The sequence below is a fragment of the Bos javanicus genome, chromosome 10 (genome assembly GCF_032452875.1).
Source record: "Bos javanicus breed banteng chromosome 10, ARS-OSU_banteng_1.0, whole genome shotgun sequence".
NCBI lineage: Eukaryota > Metazoa > Chordata > Mammalia > Artiodactyla > Bovidae > Bos > Bos javanicus.
Window position 1 is genome coordinate 16,597,436 of NC_083877.1, and position 18,624 is coordinate 16,616,059.

The following is an 18,624-nucleotide window of genomic DNA, read 5'->3' on the forward strand; positions in this document are numbered from 1 at the left end:
CACCAAGATCTGAGAAGCTGGCTGTAGTGTCAGCTGGATCAGAAACAGAACTCCTGCAGGGATTGGAGGTGTGGGAGATGGGAGGTCTTGGAGAAGTGGCTGGCCTGGGGAACTGTAGCCTGAATCGAGCTGTACTGGTGCTTCCAGTTGTTTTCAAGTTTGGCCTGAAAGTTCATATCTGAAAGCCCAGTTTCCTTGTTGGAGGGTTTTCCACTTAAAAGATTTCCACCCACTGGGTCTGCACTGCCCCTTCCATTGGCTGTCGCTCCAGACAGCCTGTCTTGCCTTCTGGCTGCTGGGCCAGCGTCCCACTGATTACCTAATAGACTGTACATTGTGTGCATAATTTATTTCTGGGAATAACTGATCACATTAGGATGAGTGAGGGGAGGTATTAGCAAGAGAAGGGAGAATAGGCATCGATCACCAGGGGAAGAAAACCTGCTATGAACAGTTAATTAGATGTTTCTCTGATGTAGCTCTTTCAGCCTAACTGTCTCTCTGGATGTTGTTGGTTGACCACCTCCCTCTCTTGCCCCTACACATGTCTGGGCTTTCAGATATGTGAGGAGTAGTGGAAAGAGCTCTGGACTGAGCCAGAAAACTCGACTTCTAGACCAGGTGGTCTTAGGCCAATCACTTCTCTTGGAGGACTGGATTTGAATTGACTATAAAACGAGAAGGACTGGATCCATGGTTTCCAAACAAGGCTAATATCAGAATCACCAAAGATACTTACAAATATAGTTTCCAATGTTGCATCTCCCCAGTGCTGATACAGTAGGTACAGGGGGAGGCCAGGAACCTGTGTTGTAACAAGCATCTCATATAACACTGACACGGCTGGTCCAATGGGCAACTGGGAACCACTGGGTTGGAAAGATAAACTCAAAGCTCCTGTCCAGCTGTGACATTTTAGATTGTTGGTAAGGATGCATTTTCCCATAACTGCTTACAAAGCAACAGTATAGTCTTGTGGAAAAAGAGGTGAGAAAGGCAAGAGGCCCATCTTCTTCTCTTGACTCTGTCACTAATTCACTACCTGATAACACTTCCTCCTTGAGCCTCACTTAACCCACCCACACACCCACTGGCAATGCCATAGTGCTTTTATCTGAGCACCTGGGGAGATTTTAAAAGCACAGCTGCCAGGCCCTCTGTTTCAATACATCCGGGGTATTTCAGGATGGTGTATGTTTAAAGGCTGCCAGGTAATTCTAAAGATCAGTCAGCTTGGTAAGCCAATGACTTGTCCAAAGGCATTGCTTAGCAGGACAACTGGTGCATCATGACAGAGGGCTGGATCCAGTTCAAGGAGGCCACCACCATGTTGACAGGAAGCATGGAATGTGAAGAGACCCAGGCAGATCCTCACTCATCATTTGGCCTCCAAGTGAGCCTGGATGAATCCTGCCAGTGGAGCACTCCATGGTGGTGCTCCAGAACGAACAGAAGACTTGTGTTCAATCCTGGGGCTGTCACTCACAGGGTAGCCCTCGGGCAAGTCACAGGAGCAACCTGTAAAATGGAGTCAATGGTAACTCCATCCTCCCAGACCAGTTGGAAAGATTAAACTGAACAACTTGGAGGCTGTGCTCTGGGAGTGGTCATGCTCTTCGCAGACTGTCCACCGCCTCCCAGCTGCCCTCTGGCCACTTGCACTGGGACCAGTTGGAACCAACCTAATGGAGTGTTAATCTCTCTCCCTGCCACTGAAAGCATGACCTGGAGAGGGTCTGCTGGTGCACTGGGCCAGGAGGCCAAGGTCCAGTGAGGAAACAGACTCCAAGCTATTGGTCCAGGTGGTCATTTCTGGAATTAATCCTCACAGCCAGCTGCCTTGCCCAGTGCTTTTGTTTTCTCCAACCTTTTGGAGCCTTGTTCGGTACCCCTAGTTGGTCAGCAGGGGTCTGAATGTTGGTTAGCCAGTGAGACTGAAATCAGATCCAATGGGGGTGACATTTCCACATCTGTCAACTTCCCTCCATCCTCTTCCCCCATCACCTGAATGCAGGGCACCTCCAAGGGACCATCTCCTCAGAGCAGCTCTTAAGATATATTAAAAGATCATTGATGTGGACTGGCTTCCCCTTCTCACTGAATAAGATGCAAACTGGTGTGGATGGAATATCCTGGAATGTCTGGTCCGTCATGGGTCGGGGCAGCATCCAACTGATACTTCCTCCCCTGGTTTACACGATGACCTGCACGACCCGGCCATCTACTTCTCAACTCATGTCTCACCACCCACCCTTATGCACTTTGTGAGGCAGAAAAATGCCATGTGTTCTCCTAACCTGTTTATTATCCTGCTTGTCATGTAGCTGGACTCTACCCTCAGTCCCTCTGCAGTCGGGCAGCGCCATGCACTTCAGTTCTGGTGAATGGAATATGAGTGGAGATGACATACACCACCTCCAGGCTTGGCCTCCAGAGTGTACCAGGAGCTTTTCCTCTTTGCTCTTGGCTGCAACTGGAAGATGCGGTGGACAATTCCAAGAAGACCCTAGCGCAAGGATCCCCAACCTCTGGGATCTAATGCCTGATGATCTCAGGTGGATCTGATGTTAATAATAATAGAAATAAAGTACACAATAACTAGATAAAGTGTGCTTGAATCATCCCCAAACCATCCACCTCACCCTCGGCTCATTGGAAAACTTTATCTTCCACAAAACTGGTCCCTGGTGCCCCAAAGTTTGGGGACTGCTATCCTAGAGTATGGCAGAACAGCTAACTAGGAGTTTAGGTTTTGAAACACTGAAAGACTACCTACCTGATGGATTCTGACAAGGAGGAGGAATGAACTTTTACTGGCTGAAATCACTAAGATTTGGGCTTACAGTGCTCTATGGAGAAGGCAATGGCACCCCACTCCAGTACTCTTGCCTGGAAAATCCCATGGAAAGAGGAGCCTGGTGGGCTGCAGTCCATGGGGTCGCTAAGAGTCGGACATAACTGAGCGACTTCACTTTCACTTTTCACTTTCATGCACTGGAGAAGGAAATGGCAACCCACTCCAGTGTTTTTGCCTGGAGAATCCCAGGGACGGGGAGCCTGGTGGGCTGCCGTCTATGGGGTTGCACAGAGTCGGACACGACTGAATCGACTTAGCAGCAGCAGATGTGCTCTAGCAACTAGCACCATTCACCCTGACTAATGGCCTGTGCTCGGCGCCTGAAATGTGTTAAGATTCACTCTGCTTCTCCCATACTGTTCCCCTTGCTCGGAACGCTTTTCTCTATTACTCCTCACATGATTTCTCGTTAGCCTCTAGATTTTCATTTAAAAGTCACCATGCAACTCTTTATCCTCTATCTGAGTTCTTGTCTATTTTTTTAAATAGAATTTTTACAACCTGTGTTTTGTTAAAAATTTTGTCTTTCTTGAGTGTTTTCCCCCGTAGAATGTAAGCCCCCAAGGGCATGAATCAAGTCTGTCTCATTCCCCTTCGTCTATCCTATGCCAAATAATGTGTCTGACAGAAAACAGTCACTTAACAACTATTAGCTGATGGATTAAATGAATGAATCAACCAATTATGTACGATTCAGTTCAGTTCAATTCAAATATTTACTGGATACTAACTTTGTGCAAGGAACATATAATGCAGTCTCTACTCAATTGTCATTAAATCCCAGTGGGTAGGTAAGATTATTATCCCAACTTCATATAGAAGGATCAAGAGGCGGTGCTAGCAACCATACACCATCACATTCTGGAAAGGTAGGCACCATTAGCTGCATTTTATAAAAGGAAAAACTCATGCTCAGACAGACCAAGTCTCTTCCCCAGGGTCACGCATCTAATGAGGTCATGGAGCTGGGCTTGAAACCCTTGCCCAGGGGGAGGGGATGGGGGAGAATGGGGACGCTTCTTCTCTTATATTCTTCCTGAAGTCTGACAGCCTCATTAGAAATCCCCAGGGAGTATCCCAAAAGTGGGTAGAAACAGAGACAAGGAATATCTCTAGAGTCCTGTGAGTTTAGTTTGCAAATGTGGTTTCATTTCAAATGCAGGACCATTTCTCCCGCTGAGATGCCTCGGATTGGGGGGTGCCGTTTTGCATCCGGGGAATGCAGTTTCTGTGGCACGTCCGAGCCTGGCTGGGCTGACCACCACGGAGAAGCTGGAGCCAGGAGTGCCCAGGTTCACGTGGAGAGAGCAGCCGGAGAAGCTGATAGGCAGAGAAAAATCTGTGATTAATTATGGCAGATGAAAGTATGAAGTAATGGATCCTTTCTGAGGGCTGAGCGAGCTGAAGCGTCTCGCTCTCTGAAACCATTTGGAGACGGCGAACCCCTTCTGAAACCAGCACTAAACTTGAAGGGCCGCAAGTTCTGTGACTTGGCGGGCTGGGGATTGGATGGCGCCTAGAACTCATGAATTTTCTGGGGTGGGAGCTAATTAGGGTACAATTTTTCAATTACGGAACACTGAGTGAGCATCTCCCTGGTCCCCCCCACACCATCCCTCAATGGCTAAACTCTATTTGTCCATTTTCCTTTATTTCTTAATCATTTGATAATATGACAGCAATTATTTGTCATTTGGAAGAGAAAATCGCCACGGAATTATTGTTTGCCTCTTGAAACCCCAGCTCTTCTGCCGAGATGGTGACGTTTGATAAATGTTGGGCATGCCCGCCGCCCCTTCCCCACCCCCAACCCAGGGTTGGTGTGGCAACCGGAAAACATTAGCCTGTGACTCGGGCCTGCTCTGATTCAAACGCCATTTGCACAAAAGCTTGGAAGAGAGCAGGATCGAATTTAAAAGCTCCGCAGCCTAGAGCGCCGGGCCCACCCACGTCACCTAGGTTGAGATTATGGCACATTTGCTTTGAGAAATTTGGTCATTTCTCTGAGCTAACAAGCCAGCCTCAGGATCAGGAATGCGAAACAGAAATGGAGAGAAAAGAAAAAAAAGGCAAAGAAAAGAGCAACACCGTCCTCCCCCGACCAGAAACAGGCAAACTTAAATGACTTTGTTTAAATGTCATGGTACTCTCAGCACCCTGTTCTCATATATATGCAAGTTAATTAAATGGAAAAATGTCAAATTAGTTGCTTAAAATATTAATAGCAGGAATCATCCCAGATTTTAGAGCAGGCAGAATCAAGGAATGGAAGCTTTTGGGGCTTAACCATTTTCTTGGTCATCCTCTCATGAAATAAGGGTGTTGATCATCCACGAAGAGCTTGGTGACTCTAAAAGGTTTGGTGGGCTTCCGGACTGGAACTTTCCAGTGGGTTTGTAACCTACCATTGCCTCTGGTCCTCAGGACTCCCCAGGGGGCATTTATTTATCTGCTTTGCATAGGGGTTTTGAGGTCCCTGGAAACCCAATGATTATGAATATGTCCTTATGTTCTGGAGTTTGGGTAATTTGCCATTTTTTCTTTAGGTTTCTGAAGGGTATATTGGTTTAAGGAGCCCACTAAAATGCAAAATAGGAACTGATTGCACAAAAAGGGCTGCCAGTGTTCTCCTTGCCAAATGTTGCTTCAGTACCAATGGGGTCCAGAGCCTGGGCTGAACAGAATAGTGGGAAAAGGGAGAGTCACAGACGTGAGGGTTTTGAATGTGGTAGGGAGAGGCCCTGGGGCACTTGATCCAGTCTTGTGTTAGCACAGGGGGAAGACAAAGCCCCAGGAAAACAAGGACTATTCCCAAAGCCACACAGCTATTGAGTGGTGAGTCAGGCTCATTAACCCCTGCAATCCCGTTCCTGCTCACCTCCCCCTGGGTCTTCCATATGTTAGGAGAGGACAGGACAGAGAGACGAAGGACAGTGCATGCTGCGTGCCTAACACTGCAGAAGGAAAAACCGAGGGTACAAAGCGGGGATGCGGGTGTCAGGGAGCTTTTACCTCCACCAGCCAAAGAGCATTTTCTGTCCACCATGGCAGCCTGCTGTTAGTTTCTCTCTGCTTCAGCCCAGGCAGGCAAGGAAGGCAAATGCCATTTATTTAGAAGTTATGGCTAGTCCCTATATAACACACTCAAAATTATTTCCTATAATTCAGTCAGTTCAACTCTGACAGATGACGTTATTGCTATTTACAGACTAGGAGAGAAGACCACCAAGCAAAGAAAGCGGCTGAACTGAACCTGTAGGAATTTATAATCCTATAGTAGGTACTGGGGTACCCGTTTATCAATAACTGCAGATTAGCGACAGAACTGGTAAATAATCGAGGAAGGCCCAATTTCCAAAACTGGCATCCTCAGGAGAAGGGAGGAGATATTCTGAGATGTGGAAAAAAAATTCAATTAATTTAGGGAAAACCTATACATTCTTACGTAGGGTCTGCCCCAGTGGCTCAGACAGTAAAGAATCTGCCTGCAATGCAAGAAACCCAGGTTTGATCCCTGGCTCAGGAAGATTCCTGAAGAAGGAAATGGCAACCCGCTCCAGTATTCTTGCCTGGAGAATCCCATGGACAGAGGAGCCTGGCAGGCTACAGTCTGTGGGACTGCAAAGAGCTGGACATAGCTGAGGGACTAACACCTCACTTTCATATATTCTTAGCCTTTTTTATATCATTCAGGGTGATGAACTGAGTAACACCCCCAAATGACCCTCATCCTACACTTCAGGATTTATGACAGTCACCTCGTACGGCAAAAAGGACTTTGCAGATGTGATGAGGTTAAGAATCTTGAGATGGGAAGATGATTCTGAATTATTCAGGTGGCCCCAATGTCATAGCAAGGGTCCCTATGAGAGGGAGGAAAGAAGATCAGCATGAGGAGGAGATGTCGTGACAGAAGTAGAAACTGGAGTGGTGGACTTTGAAGGTGGAAAGAGGGGCCATGAGCCAAGGAATATAGGTGACCGCTAGAAGCTGAAAAAGGCAAGCAAGGGGTTCTCTTCTGGGGGTCTCCAGAAGCAACCAGTCCAGACGGCACCTTGACTTGACCAGTGAGACTGATGGATTTCTGACCTCCAGAGCTATAAGAGAGTAAATGTGTGCTGCTTTTAGCTACTCAGTGTGTGATGATTTGTTACAGTAGCAGTAGGAAACTCATATAGTCAGTTACAGATAAGTAACCAACCATCTCAATTCTGCTTTCTCTTCCCCAGGCCTAGGGGCTGCCTGGAGTTGCTCTGGTTCTGATCGGAGCCAGTGTTTATTTTTTTGTTTTTTAATTAAAGTATAGTTGATTTACAACATTGTATTAGTTTCTGGTGTATAGCGAAGTTTTATCTCTCTATATTCTTTTTCATATTCTCTTCCATTATGGTTTATTACAGAATATTGAGGAGCTTTCTTGGTAGCTCAGATGGTAAAGAATCTGCCTGCAATGTGGGAGACCCAGGTTTGATCCCTGGGTTGGGAAGATCTCATAGAATATTGAATATAGTTCCATGCGCTTTACAGTGGGACCCTGTTACTTAACCTGTTTTACGATAGTAGCTTGTATCTGTTAATACATACTCCTAATTTATCCTTCTCCACTCTCCTTCCCTTCTGGTAGCCATAAGTTTGTTTTCTATGTCTGTGAGCCTGTTTCTGTTTTGTATGTAAGCTCATTTGTGTCATATTTTAGATTCCACATGTAAGGGAAACTTAATATATGGTGTTTGTCCTTCTGACTTGCTTTACTTTGTATGATAATCTCTAGGTCCATTTATGTTGCTGTAAATAGCATTATTTCATTCTTTTTTACGGCTGAGTAGTATTTGATTGTATATATGTACCACAGCTTCTCTTATCTGTTGATGGACATTTAGGTTGCTTCCATGTCTGGCTGTTGTAAATAGTGCTGAACAGCTTGCTTTTAAGTCTCTCCACCAGCTACCTTCTGGGATAGCGGGTGCCGGGGCTGTGCTCTTTTCATGGCAGTGGTGAAAACTGGAGAGAAAGCCAGCAGACACTTGCCACGCCTGTTTCCATTTCAGCTCTGAGACACCCCACTTCCACCCACCCTCCACCGGCCAGAGTCAGTCATGTGACGAAGGTGAACATCAGTGAGAACTAGAAATACACATGGCTTAACCTAGTGGGAAACGCTGCAAGGTCATATGACAAAGGGCAAGGACATATGATTCCAAGATTGGGAGGGTATAGTAAAAAGTTGGGACCTGCCACACTTGGAAACCCTACATGAACCTGGTGTGAGCTCTGAGAAGCTCCGAGTAAACCAGCCTGTCTAGCTCTGTTAATACAGGGTCCTGCAAACTTCTTTGAGCACAGACTCCTCCTTCTCCATTTTACAGGAGTAATGCTTTGTCACGGACTCATGGAGACAATTCATCTTCAGAAGTTCAAGGGAGGGTAAGGCAATGGACTTGACTGAGTCCAGAAGAACAGATTCAGCAGTCAATGAGGTGTTCCCCACGGCAGAGCAAAATTGAAAAGTTTTCGTATGAGTTAAAGTCCTTTTCCTTAAGGGGTTCTTTCTCGTGAGAATCTCATCAAATCCTCCATTTCCCCATGGACCAGAAGAACCCAGCATGATATCTGTGTTTCAAAAGAACACAACTGTCTTGGAGTCTGTTCTTCACTAGCCCAAGGGCTTATCCGAAGTGCCTCAAAAGCATTCCCAGGCAGCCTCCAAGGCCTGGGGCATCTCCTGCCAGCTCGGCTTCCTGCAAACATGCGTGGATTGGAAACGGACAGATAGAGGTGAGTGGGACAGGTTTCCTACCAGAGTCTGATCATCTCAGGTCTGCCACTAGAGGTTCTCCTGGAACGCAGATGTGCACCCGGTCTCTCTTCCTGTGAGGGGTGTAGGCATCTAAGCTAGGCACAAGCTGAGGAGCGGACGTGTGGTCCCCAGCATGGATGCTTCAACTCTGACTCGTGCTGTTGAACAGAGAACACCCAGCGGGGCATCTCACACCTACTCCGGGAGGCACCCAGAGCAATAGAGTGAGGCCTCAGACACACGGTGGGGGTCGGGGGGGGGGCTCTCCCTTCCTCTGAGAGACAAGGGTGAGGAGGACACGCTCTCCCTGAGCCCTGCCTGTCTCTCTCTGCTGCGAGGCACCGTGGCCCTGCCCAGGGAGGCCCGGGCCCTCTGTGGGACGGTGACTTATTTGACATACTTAATTAGCCTATTTCCATGTAACATGTTTTAACGGAGGCCATTACAGCCTAATAAAAGGAAACAATAGTACCATAAATCCCAAGATCAATAGAAGGGAAAGTAGCGAGGCTGGAAGCGGCTTCCTCTGAAAGACCCAGAGGGACTTCAAAAATGAAATTCCCCTTCAAACTGAAGGACAAGCAGACTGAATGTTTGCTGGCTCACTCACTGACTTGGCAAATATTTAGAGGGCCCAGACCATGGGCTGGGAGAACGACAAAAGGCTTGGGCTAGTAGGGGAGAAAGACAGAAGAATGGGACTGTCACAATTCAGCATGGCCGACGTTATGAACAGGAGCTAGAGGGAGAGACTTCCCAGAGGCAGAATATTTCAATGGATTTTGAAGGATGAACAGGAGTTTTCTGGCTGAAGATGGCAGAAGGGCCGGACAATGCTAAGAGAAGGAGGAAGGCTCAGGGTCAGGAGAGGGGTGTGGTGAGTTTGGGGACCAAGAAGTGAGAGAGGAGCAGAGAGTGTAGATGTGGGGAAGGGAAGGAGATGTGGCTGGAGAGGTGTATGGAGGCTAGGTAGGGATGGGGAAGAGCCTTAAGTACCAAGCTCAGTGTTGGATTCTTTTGAAATCCAGAGAAGCTGCAGGAGATTGGAAGGCACAGTAATAAGTCACAAGTTCGGCAGAGAAGACTCTGTCCTGGTTCCTTTGGGACCCCAGGAGGCTGTCCTGGTACCCTGTCGCTTTGCAGGAGTCATGTGTCCTGGTCTCCCAAGCAAACTTGGTAGGGAAACCGTAGCTGCTTCTGCCTGTAGCTGAGCAGAAGTTGGTCTCAGCACAGTGGTGAGCACTGAAGAGCTCACAGGATTGAAGGCAGGACTAGAGGCAGGACTGGAGGAAGACAGCAGAGGAGGGACCGATCCATTCACCTAGAATGAAGCCACTTGATTGGGAGATGTTTGCAAAGGTGTTTTGAGGGACACATGAGATATTAACACTGCAGGTGGCTCAAGGAGACGCTGCCACTCTCTCTGAGATACCATGCCAGTGTGGAGTGCATGCCTGTCCTGGTTAGCCTAGAGGTGGAAGCCTTATATTGCAAGGTCAAGGCCACCAGTTCAGGCCACTTCCCTATGAAAGGTGATCAGAAATCTCACAAGTCCATGAGTTGTGTGCAAGAAGAAAGTGGATTCTTAGCTCGGCTTTGCCATCAGCCAGTGACTTCACTGCAGATGACTCACTCCATCCGAACTGGATTTTTTTTTTATGGTAAATGGATTTTCCTCAGAAACCCCTATACCCAAGCATCTGATCTGTTTCCGAGTGCAGCTGATTTGGCCACCACAAATGTGTATCCTTTCCCTTGGTTGAGGCCACTGTCATATCTCACTTGGGAACTCTGAGAGTCCCTGACCTGTCAGTCCTTCCAGTCCTGTCTTCTTGTTCTCTAGGCTCTGCATCTAGTGTGTGAAGAGCTGGACAGTAGCCATTTAGGCTTTGGAAGCCATACGAATCTATATTGCATATTCTTCTCTGGTGAAAACAACACAAATATCTATCAACTGATGCTGCTGCTGCTGCTAAGTCGCTTCAGTTGTGTCCGACTCTGTGCGACCCCATAGACGGCAGCCCACCAGGCTCCCCCGTCCCTGGGATTCTCCAGGCAAGAACACTGGAGTGGGTTGCCATTGCCTTCTCCAATGCATGAAAATGAAAAGTGAAAGTGAAGTCGCTCAGTTGTGTCCAACTCTTAGTGACCCCATGGACTGTAGCCCACCAGGCTCCTACATCCATGGGATTTTCCAGGCAAGAGTACTGGAGTGGGGTGCCATTGCCTTCTCCAATCAACTGATGAGTGGATCAACAAAATATGGTATATCCATTCAATAGAATATTATTTAGCCACAAAAAGCAATGAGATCCTGATTCATGCTGTGACATGGTAGAACCTTGAAAACATTGTGGTTAGTGAAAGAAGCCAGACATAAAAGGCCAGATATTATAGATTCCATTTACATGAAATCCCCAGAGCAGGCAAAGCCATAGAGACAGAAAGTAGGGCTGGAGGTGAGTGGGGGAATGAGGTGTGTTAGCTTATTCAAAAGGAAGAGGATTTCTTTTTGAAGAGATGAAAATGTTCTAAAATTTATAGCGGTCATGGTTGGACAACTCTGTGAGTATGCTAAAAGACATCGAATTGCATACTTGAAATGAGTGAATTATACAAGTATGTGAATTATATCTCAATCAAGTTGTAGTAAAAAACTATCATAAAGAAAAAAAAGTTTACAGGCCATTAAAAAAAGCTGTGGATTAGATCTGATCCATGGGCAGGGGTGTATTGATCTGTGAGCTTTATGGTGCTACCAACATAAATGGTCTGAAAATTCAGAACTGGTTTTGTCCCTCCCCTTCCAGGAACTCTTCTATGGCTCCCCATCACCCACCGGGTAAAGAACAAATTCTCTGGCTCTCACTCATGGCCTCCACACTCTGTTCCCAGAGAGATAAAAGTGTGGCTTTCCATCCCTCTCACACTATAACCACATAGATGAGTTTTCATACCCACTGAAACTAACCTTTGACTTGGTTTCTGCTGTTCCCTTTGCCTTCAGTAATTTGGAAAGTTCTTATTCATCTCTCAGACTCTCACCCAGGTATCCCTCCGTTCCGTGGATCTTTCCCCAGTCTCCCTGGGAGAATGGATTGCTACTGTGGGGTGTACTGTCTTATATTATACATATTTGATTAAATATGTGCTTCCCTTCATAAGACTGTGAGCTCCTTGGCAGCGTTGAAACAGGAGCCATGACTTTTCTTCTTGGCCCAACCAGTGCTCAGCACAAGTGCCTGGCATGCAATTGACATTCAGTTAACTGCTTTTTTGAACTGAAGCCCTTTAAGAAGCAGGCTAGCTCAACTCTATGAGAGAAATGTAGCAAAATCATACTGCAGAAAAGGCTCCTAGAGGCTCTCCTGTAGCCTAAGTCCTCAATTTTTCATGATAAAACCAAGGCCCAGAGAAGGGCAGTTACTGGCCTAGGGCCACACAGCAACTAGAGTCTGAGTCTCCACCCCACCTTGGGCCTCTAGTGAACACATCTTTGTGTCTTTCTACAATCCCTTCCAACGTTCGTACTGAGGAAATTGGGGTGGTTTGCCACAATCAGGTTTTCTCGCCATCTCCTTGGCTAAGCTGAGCCAAACCTCCCATGGCCAGCAGCCCACTTCTCTCTTCCCTCTCACTTCAGCCACTCCCAAGCTCCCAAGAAGGGTCAGCCACCTCCGGAGTGGCCCAGGGAGTTGGCTGGCACCTCCTGGCGGCATCACTGGCTGTCAGAACAGAGAGCAGGGCCCAGCCTCTGATGCAGCTGGAGCTGGAGCTTGGACCCCGGCTTGGATTTGGATCCCACAGTTTGATTTATTGCATCAGGTACTTGTTCTGCACGTTTTTCCAATGCCCGGGGACGCCCCAGGCCAACTGCTGTTTTCTCTTTCTTTCTGTGTGTGTGTGTGTCTGAGAGATAGACAGAAAAAGATGGGTGTATTTCTGAGCCACATGCAAGATTAAGGTCCTTCCAGGCAGCTAAAGAATGCAAGATTCCAGAATTTCACTAAGGCTTATTCCTCCCACACAGGTGCACATATGGCCAACTTCGGCCTCCATAGTTGGCCGCTGGGCCCCTACTGTGTGCCAGGCACTCAGCTCTTTTCGGCCTTATGATAGCTCCAGGCAGTAGCAGGGATTGCTCCTGTGTTAAAGAGGAGGCTTGGAGAGATTACACAGTGTGCTTAAGGCTCCTGGTTGACAATGATGGCCCTGGACCTAGACTCTAGCCTTTGTTTCTACCACACTAACACTCACACTCTCTCCCCTTTAGGAATGGCCGCCTTCGCCTGGGCACTGGGCTTCAGTGATAATAAACACGTGGTCCCCATCTTCCTAAAGCTTCATTCATATCTGTCTGGTGCCATGTGACTGTCAGTCTTGTGGACAGCTTTACTAAAACTGAGCAAATGCCAAGCTTGTTTCTTGGCCCACTTTTATGTTCCCTATTTATTCTCTGACTTTTGAGCTTAGAGATCAGCTGTCTCAATGTCTCTCATTTAGCAGAGGAAGAAATCAAGGAGCTGGAGGTCAAGCAACATCTCAAGATCAGCTAGCTAGTTGATGACTGAGCTGGGATGGGAGTCCTTATCTCAGCTCAAGCTCTTTCTGTCCTCCTGATTTGCTTTCTTGTGACAGGCTCTCTTCCTCCATGGAAACTTATTGGACCATATCCAATCCTATCTCCTTGGCTGTGGGAAGTTCTATGTGTTAAGTCGCTTCAGTCGTGTTCAACTCTTTGTGACCTATGGACTGTAGCTCAGCAGGCTCCTCAGTCTATGGCGTTTCCAGGCAAGAATACTGGAGTGGGTTGACACCCCCTTCTTCAGGGGATGTTCCCAACCCAGGGATTGAATCCACATCTTCTGTGCCTCCTGCATTGCAGGCAGGTTCTTTACCACTACACCACCTGGGAAGCCCTTCATTCCCCTTTGAATATGAGAGTGGTCTTCCTCATCTCAGGCTGTGTTTATATGTTTGTGATGCTCTCATGTCCCCATGGGTGGAGATCACACGCCAGATCAGTAACCAGGAAATGCAGATTCTGTTCCTGGTTTCCAAGCTGCTGGCTTTCAGAAACCTCGAGTTCTTGCCCGTGTCTTCCCTGGCATGGACGTAAGGACAGATTTGGAAGGGGCCTTAGACTCGCTCTGTCCAGACTTCCTCATCTTACAAACAGGACTTTTCTGGTAGATGTAATGAACGCAAGCATATACAGAGATCAGAGTCCTATCTTAGACTAGAAATAGCTGCCTCTGCTGCAGGCTGTGGTTGCAGTTTTGAGGAATTGTTTGCTTCATCCTGTGTGTCCCACACGGAAGAATGAGAACTGCCAGTGAATCTCATGAACAGGGAGGCAGATGGCAGCTCAGAGGAGGAAGCACATCCCAATGCCTAATGTTTTCTGAATTGTGAGATTATCGGAGACCGGTAGTGAGCTCCCTGTGGCAGGAGATGGTCAAGCAGAGGTTATGTAAGCCCCTTAAGGGAATGTGGAGCTGGGATCACATTGAAGGGGGCTCAGTGGCTTCAGTGCCTGACCCAAAGGGCCCATGACTCCCCGGGACCCAAGACTCCTGCCTTTCTATCTGGGAGAGTGGAGGAACGGGAAGGGGCAGGGCTTCCATGATAGAAAAACCCTTCTGCCTAAGGAGGTCTCACTGTTGGCTGACAACCCATGATTTTGTGGGATGTTTTCTGAAATGTAGGTCTGGGCCTTCTAATTTAATTTTCACTCCCAAGGGGGTGTCTAATTAGATGAAAGGCCATCACACTTAAGAGGATGTTCCAGAACCTCCTTCTGGGGAAATGAGCCCAGGAAATGGTCGAGGAGTGTCCCAGACACTCAGCTGGAACTGATGGGGAAGATGAAAGCACAGGAAAGTCTGTTGTCCAATTCTGGGCAGACGCCTGGACATCTCCAAGGACCAGAGTCTATGGACCTCAGTCTTCAGGGGTTTGTGCAGGGTGGGGTCCACAGAAGTCTCTTCCAGTGGGAGAAGCAGATCTGATTGCCTCTCTCAGCCCTGCCTCTCACTAGCTGTTTCCCTGGGTAAGTCACGTGGCATCTGCATGGGTGTTTGTGTCAGCATCATGCGAGGATGGCTCCCCTCCCTCTCGGGCTGTGAGCACCGCCCCAAAGCAGGTAGATGATGTTCCTAACACAAAGCTGGGGGAGGAAGTGGTTTGAATCCCACATCTTGATTTACTGAGTGGGGTAGTCAGTCTTCGAAGTTTCTTCCTCAGCTCGGGGCCAGCCTAGACCGAATGTGGTTTCCTCTCGGTGTGTATGCACGTGTGCTTGCAAGTGTGCAGGCAAGTGTGCGTGTGTCAGAGCGACTCGCCTTTCATGGACCTGGGGTTCATGGCCACCTGAGGAGCCCAGGACTCCCTCTCAGACCTGCCCAACATGCCAAGACGTTTTGGGACCCAGATAGACACTCATAGACCTGGGCAAGTACCTGGTGAGTGTTAATATGGTGCGCCTCTTGTAAAGGTGGGGGTGGGGGTGGGGGTGGGGCTTAACCCTGGGAAAAATCATATAGTGATGTGGGTCATAGAACATAAAACAAAATTCAGTGAGCAATAGAGTTCCCTTCATTCTGATTTTGTCTCCTACGGATTCTGTTTGTTTTAATTTTTAATTGGAGGATAATTGCTTTACAGTATTGTGTTAGCTTCTGCTGTACATCAACATGAAACAGCCACGGGCGTACATATGTCCCCTCCCTCCCACCGCCCTCCAGGTTTGAGCTCCCTGAGTCATATAGCAAATTCCACTGGCTATTTTATATATGGTAATGCATTTGTCTCAATGTTACTCTTTCAATTCATTCCTCCCTCTCTTTCCCCCATTTGTCCCACAGGTTCATAAATCTTCGATGCCTGGCCTTACCTCTATGTTAGAATATGGTATAAGTTTGGATTTGGTTTAACACCAAATCAGCTAATTAGTTACTCTCTTTAACTCTATGTCTCTCAGAGAGCACTTTCACTTCCAGACCATCTACCCCCAGAAAGCTTTGAGAAGCCCCTGAGAGCCACAGCTCCAAAAGGATTATTCTTCAGAAGTGGGGAGGCTTGAGATCTAGCTGTGGTTCTCTCTGCAACCTGCCATTAACAACCCTCTTGAACTTGCTGGGTCTCAGTTTCCCACTTCTGCTTGGAGAACAGCCATGCCTACCTCATCCTACCTCATGGGTTGGGTTGAGGCTCAAGGGGATGGAAGGGTTGTGAAGTGCAATGTCAACCCATTCCAACTGATTCTTACATGAATAAATTCCATGATGACTTGGGTGCAGAGTCTGTGCAATTGTCATAGTAGGCTCTGGGACCCAAAGGTAGCAGGACCTACCCTCTGCCACCATGAGCTCACAGGCTATTCTTATTTCTAGAAGCGGACTTCAAGACTGTGAGCCTTTTGTGCCCACATGGCATAGTGTCTGCTTGCCTGTGAATTTTTGGTAAGGGAGTTCTTAACATGCTTGTCCCTTTCCCTACCCCACACAATCACTCTGCAGGAGAGAAGGAGGGGGCCAGCTAACACCCTCTGTCCAGATGGCAGTTGGAGTCAATGAAGCTCAGAGGAGTGAGTGATTCACCAGGACCGAGTAGCAAGACAGCAGCTGATGGGAGAGCAGGGCTCCTGCCTGCCCTTTTTTAAAAATCATATCAAGATTTAATGTACATATACCCTTTTTTTAAAAAAATACCTATGTTCCTAACATGTGGGACATACAGTATAAAGATTTCATACTGGATAAATGATGCTCATTAAGCCAAAAGAGAGAAAAAGGAGGACTTTGCCTTGCTTCAGCTACATTATTTGAAATACAAATATGCAGATTTTGTTACTGGGAAAAATCTGAACTGTTTCTTTATCAGGAACTTCAACTGAATCTAGAATTTTCCACACCTTAATTATAAAGAAAGCACAACAATAACAAAACTCAGAAAAACTGGACTAAAACTTCCTTAGCTCCTGAGACAGGACTGTTTCACATCGTGTCAAGAGAGACGACGTCCAGCAGGAGATTGAATGGCTGTGTCTCACTTTCACAGGTCACCCCCTTGCCAAGTTGTGATACTATAAAAGAGTGACTGGGAGGTGACCAAACTGTGGAGACTCAGAGGGTGTGTGCAGCAGGAGCGTCATACATGCAGATCGCAGAGCTCATCGCTTTTCCAGGAATGAGTTGCAAGGCAGAAAGACCAGGGATGGTCAGAGCTTGAGTGCCCCAGGCAGTTGCTGTGTCCCTGGCATGACTGGGCTGCCACTGGAATCTCATCACCTGCCAGGACTCGGGAGGAAGTAGGGAGGACATCTTGGGTGGGATGGCAGGGGCAGCAGGGCCTTCCAAGCCTCTGTGGACAAAGCCTGGAGGGGCCAGCACTAGGGAGGACCTCTGTGTGGTCTTAGGCCTGTGCAAGGCCCTGCCCTTGCATAGGAAGAGATGATCCTCATTCCTGGCTTTCTCCAAAGACTGTCTCCTTGAGTTCTTCCACAGCGGTCATCAACTGGAGACCTGGGGGCCTTGTGTGGGCTGCAGACAGGTTTTATTTGATTGAATTGTTTTCAATAACTGCAATAGCAGTCAGCATTGAAACACTGATTTCAAATCAAAACTCTGGGCCTTTTCTGAGAACGTGGGCCATCTGGCCACCCAGGAGCCCAGCCCTGTGTGGCCACTATTGCTGGGGCCAGTTGAGTCCCTGCTGCCCTTTAGCACATGTCCCTGGGTTCCCACCCAGCCAGCCTCCCTCATTTTCATCACCTGCCTGGCATGGGTCCTGGGACCCATCCCCAAGTCTGTATTTTATTGATGGTGAAGCCGGAGACCTGCCTTAAAAGATGTAGAAACAGAAACTCTGAGAGTCCTCCCCATCCCAGCCCTTTTGAGCAGCTTCAGGTTTCTGTCGGCCAGAAACAGCTGGGCCAACAGAAGAGGAGGTGACGGTGGCCCTCACTCCACCTCCACCGTGGGATGTGCCCCTCCCCACCCCCAACAACCATTGCATTTTCCAGATTAAAGATTCCAGGCAGGCTGGGGCTTATTTCCCACTCAGTGTCTGCGACGTATTTTCTCCTTCAAGTCATTACAGGTTCGAGATCTCCAGCAACCCCGGGTCTTGAAGGCGGGGCTGTCTTTTCTGACAGCCCCAGGGTGCTCAGACACCAAGCTTCCTCTGTTCCCTTTCCATTCGCCCCGCTCTAGCCTTTGGTCTGGGTGCAGCCTGTCAGCATTAAGTAAGCACTTCTTGTGGTTCGCTTATAACAATTCTTCAGATCTTGGGAGCCGGGCTGTGGGGCTCTGCATATGTATAGATCTCATTTTCACACAACAGGCTGCTTAGCATATGGGGACCCAGACCAGCCTCCAACATTTAGCTCTGAGTTAAGACGTGGGAAACTAGGTGGCTTTTAACCAGCCCATATTGCTGCCAGTGCTCAACCTTAGGGAATTTTCACAGGGAAAAGGAAAAAAAAAAAAAAGACACAAAAAACCAACAACAACAACACACACCACACACACATATAAAATCAACAAAACCACAGTTTTCCTTGCTCCCCCAAACCAGATGGCAGATGGTATGGAACCAATAAAACACAGATTCAAGCGTTTGTTTATTTAAGTTTGAAAGTAATATGGCTTTGTGGTCCCTTGCAAGGAAACACCAACCTTCCAACCAAAGAAATGACGGATTACAGTCCAACCTCAGGGTGGCAGTTGGAGGAGAGGTTTCTGGGGAGGCAATGGAAGGAGGGGCCAGGGACAACTCATGGCAGGACCCCAAGCCTCATGGCCCATTTGCCTTGTTGGGTGAAGGTCTAGGAAGTCTTCCTGAGCCCCGAGATGCTTGGTTTTTCTGGTTGGTCTTTGGTTGAGATTCAGTCCAAAAGGCAGCTAGCCATATGAGGAATGTTTCTGCGTCATTTCTGAAACAGCTGTGGGAGATGTCATTCTGGGCC

General features: G+C 47.8%; 2 long non-coding RNA genes across 5 annotated transcripts in view; both read left to right on the top strand.

The window, feature by feature from the left end:
• LOC133255703 (uncharacterized) overlaps window positions 1–10,786 on the top strand; it is a 28,503-nt gene extending 17,717 nt beyond the window's left edge. Inside the window, exons 2-3 of the long non-coding RNA XR_009739018.1 lie at window positions 8,224–8,632; window positions 10,498–10,786. This is a non-coding gene — a long non-coding RNA (uncharacterized LOC133255703). The remainder of the gene's footprint in view (window positions 1–8,223; window positions 8,633–10,497) is intronic.
• Window positions 10,787–10,793: 7 nt separating this feature from the next.
• LOC133255701 (uncharacterized) lies at window positions 10,794–18,282 on the top strand. Of its 4 annotated transcripts, none has more exons than XR_009739017.1 (3): window positions 10,794–12,479; window positions 14,901–15,118; window positions 15,321–18,282. It is a non-coding gene; the product is annotated as an uncharacterized LOC133255701 (long non-coding RNA). The 4 variants fall into 4 exon arrangements; XR_009739016.1 differs by having other exon boundaries at window positions 10,794–10,919; window positions 11,465–15,118; XR_009739014.1 differs by having other exon boundaries at window positions 10,794–15,118.
• The last annotated feature ends 342 nt before the right edge of the window (window positions 18,283–18,624 follow it).